Consider the following 3,813-nt stretch of genomic DNA (forward strand, 5'->3'; position numbering starts at 1 on the left):
AGAATGAAAATTTCTACTTCAAGGGAGTATTAGGTACAGAATATTAGAGAATGTCAACTTTTGGGAGCAGGCAGAATGACTAAGAACATTCCACCTCAGAGACCCTCATCACAGAGTCTGCCTGTCTTAGTCTGTTTTGGGTTGCTATAACAGAATACCTAAGCCTACGTAATTTATAAAGAAAAGAGTCTTATTTTGTTTATGATTCTGGTGGCCGGAAGGTTCAACCACATGATCATCTCAACAGACGTAGAAAAACATTCAATAACATTCAACACCCATTTATGATTTTAAACAAAATTAGTAAACTGGGAATAGAGAGGAGCTTGTTGTTGTATTTTAATAGAGACGGGGTTTCTAGTACAGACGGGGTTTCACTGTGTTAGCCAGGATGGTCTCGATCTCCTGACCTCGTGATCCGCCTGTCTTGGCCTCCCAAAGTGCTGGGATTACAGGCGTGAGCCACCGCGCCCGGCCTCTTACCACTCTTATTCAACATTGTTCTAGAAGTCCTATTTAATGTAATTACACAAGACAAATAAATAAAAACATGCAGATTAGATTGTAAAGGAAGAAATAAAACTCTTTCTAGTCATAGGCAGTAAGATTGTCTATACAGAAAATGCAAAATAATCTAAAATAAAAAAGAAATATAACCTAAAATAAATAAAAACAAATAAATATAACCTAAAAATAAAATATCTAAAATAGAATAATAAAAGAATATAGTAAGACTGTGAGATAAAAGGTAAATAAATAAAAATCTATTGTATTTCTATGTACAGAGGTACCTCCACTTATGGTGGGGTTACATTCCAACGAACCTATTTCAAGTTAAGAATATAACTCAAGGCCGGGCGCGGTGGCTCAGGCCTGTAATCCCAGCACTTTGGGAGGCCAAGACAGGCGGATCACGAGGTCAGGAGATCGAGACCATCCTGGCTAACACGGTGAAACCCCATCTCTTCTAAAAATACAAAAGAATTAGCCGGGCGTGGTGGGGGGCGCCTGTAGTCCCAGCTACTCCGGAGGCTGAGCCAGGAGAATGGCGTGAACCCGGGAGGCGGAGCTTACAGTGAGCCGAGATCGCGCCACTGCACTCCACCCCAACCTGGACGACTGAGCGAGACTCCGTCTCCAAAAAAAAAAAAAAGAATATAAGTCAAAAATGCATTTAGTACCTCCCCCCCAAAAAAAACCCATCACAAAGTTTAGAAAATTTAAGGCAAACCATGGTAAGTCAGTTACTGTATTAGAAATGAACAATTAGGGCCCGGCGCCATGGCTCACGGCTATAATCCTGGCTGGATCACCTGAGGTCAGAAGTTTGAGACCAGCCTGGCCAACATGGCAAAACCCCGTCTGTACTAAAAATGCAAAAAAATTAGCCAGGCGTGGTGGCAGGCTCCTGTAATCCCAGCTACTCGGGAGGCTGAGGTAGGAGAATCGCTTGAACCCGGGAGGCGGAGGCTGCAGTGAGCTGAGATTGCGCCATTGCACTACAGCCTGGGCAACAGAGACTCTGCCTCAAAAAAAACAAAAAAAAAGTCTGATTATTGTAGTTTGCTCAGAAAATATAAGGAGCTCTCAGAACTCAATAATAAGAAAACCAAATAATAACGAATATTTAAGCACACACTTTGCCAAAGATTATATATGGCCAACAGATAAACACATATACTTTATGAAAATATACTTTAATCTTTAGGGAAATGCAAATCAAAATCACAGTAAGATACTAATACATTTTTGCTAGAATGGCTGAAAAATTAAAATTGAAAACAAGCATTGGTGAGAATGAGGGGGAACATAAACTCTAATATATGGTTCCTGGGAATTTAAAATTGTATGAATTATTGCTGGAAATTTAAGACAGTATGACTGCTTTGGAAAGCAAGTCAGCAGTTTCTCATGAAACTTGTAATACAAAAGTGATAAACACTACATGAAGGTCCAATATCACTGTGAAGAAGGACAAGAGAGAATTCTAAAAATAGCAGGGCTCAAACAACAATTGATTGCAGTCATCGAATGCAAGGATAGTCTCTCACTAAGTATATACAGCAGTCGGATTACACATATTTTTCTTTTATAAAACTATAACCACACCGAGGATCATTTCCTTTCACTTTCCTGTCAAGATTGATTTAGGTTAGCCAATTATCTCCTGCTCGTTGAAATAAATGTAAAAGCACAGTGTTTACTTATTGATGCTTTCCTATAATGTCTTAGCTGAACATTTCTAGTCTCAAAGACTATTTACATTCGACAATCTTGCTCGCATTTGGGATAATTTCTCCTACTTGAGTCTGATTTTTGTAAGGAATATTGAGAGCCTTAACTGTAGTGGAGTTGGGCTTCTCTGAGTCCCGCTCTCTGGCAACAAAAAGAAGCAGTGCTTGTGGGATTCGCTTTTGCCTGCCTCAGTGCCAAATAGAACCTAAACGCAAAATATTTCACAATTTCGTTTCTTTTGGAACTGAATCGCCTGCAGAAATTCAGGTGTCTTTAGGTAGGACATCCACTTAGGCTCTCCTCTTCCCACAATTCCTTTTTTTTTTTTTTTTGAGACTGAGTCTCACTCTGTTGCCCAGGCTGGAGTGCGGTGGCGCGATCTCAGTTCACTGCAACCTCCGCCTCCCTGGTTCCGGCGATTCTCATGTCTCAGCCTCCAGAGTAGCTGGGCTTACAGGCGTGCACCGCCACATTCCGCTGATTTTTTTTTTTTTTTTTTTTTTTTTGAGACGGAGTCTCGCTCTTGTCGCTTGGGCTGGAGTGCAATGGTGCGATCTCGGCTCACTGCAACCTCCACCTCCCGAGTTCAAGCGATTCTCCTGCCTCAGCCTCCCGAGTAGCTGGGATTACAGGCGCCCGCCACCACCCTCGGCTAATTTTTGTATTATTAGTAGGGACAGGGTTTCGCTGTGTTGGCTAGGCTGGTCTTGAACTCCTGACCTCAAATGGTCCGCTAGCCTCAGCCTCCCAAAGTGCCAGGATTACAGGTTTGTCAATGTACTTGAATACATCCCACAGCGATAGGAATGTATTCAAGACTTGAATACACTGTGCTGTTAGGCCATAGGAATTGTGGGAAGAGGCGTCTCCTACTTAATACTGCTCACCGAAGCAATTTCTTTGAAGATTAAAAAAAATAGTGTTGAGCAGAATATTGTTTAATAACCTTCGTTATTATTTGAAGTGTTTACACTCAGAGTGAGAGGGTTGTCATATTAGTTGTTATGTAAGCATACCTAGCTTCCAACTCTGCGCCAGAAATCGCAAACGTCAAAATATGCAGCGATGTCTACCGGGAGTGGGGCTCGAACCCACGCGGACACCTGTCCATTGGATCTTAAGTCCAACGCCTTAACCACTCGGCCATCCCGGTGATAAGAGGTGGTTTTGTTGTCCACGATTACTAGGCTAGAATTTGTAGTTTCTGGAAGATTATGAATAATTTTATATCCGCGAAAACTAGGACCATGTTTAAAAGAGTGTACAAAGTTAATAAATCTTTCTAATATTGCTTGGAAATAAACAAATGAAAAGATATATTTCCAAAAGTATGACTTAATCACTAATTTGTGACAGGCATTATACTAGGGAAAGACGAACCATCCCTGATTCCTTGGACTTCCATTAAAATGAGGCATGTTGAGGGAAATCCACGCCTGTCAATGCTGGGATCAGAGCTGAATTCTAAAGATTCAGCAACCTCCGCCTCCCGGGTTCAGGCGATTGCTGGGTGCAGGAAAGAACATGTCAGAGAAAAGAGTCTCCCATACACTGACATGCAGAAGAGTTTTTAATTAT

The 3,813-nt window shown here is 41.5% G+C and overlaps 1 non-coding gene across 1 annotated transcript; it reads right to left on the reverse strand.

The window, feature by feature from the left end:
• Positions 1 to 3,305: 3,305 nt before the first annotated feature.
• On the reverse strand, positions 3,306 to 3,388 carry TRNAL-UAA. The gene has a single exon. It is a non-coding gene; the product is annotated as a tRNA-Leu (tRNA).
• Between the last annotated feature and the right edge of the window lie 425 nt (positions 3,389 to 3,813).

The sequence above is a fragment of the Nomascus leucogenys genome, chromosome 22a (genome assembly GCF_006542625.1).
Source record: "Nomascus leucogenys isolate Asia chromosome 22a, Asia_NLE_v1, whole genome shotgun sequence".
In the NCBI taxonomy this organism is placed as follows: domain Eukaryota; kingdom Metazoa; phylum Chordata; class Mammalia; order Primates; family Hylobatidae; genus Nomascus; species Nomascus leucogenys.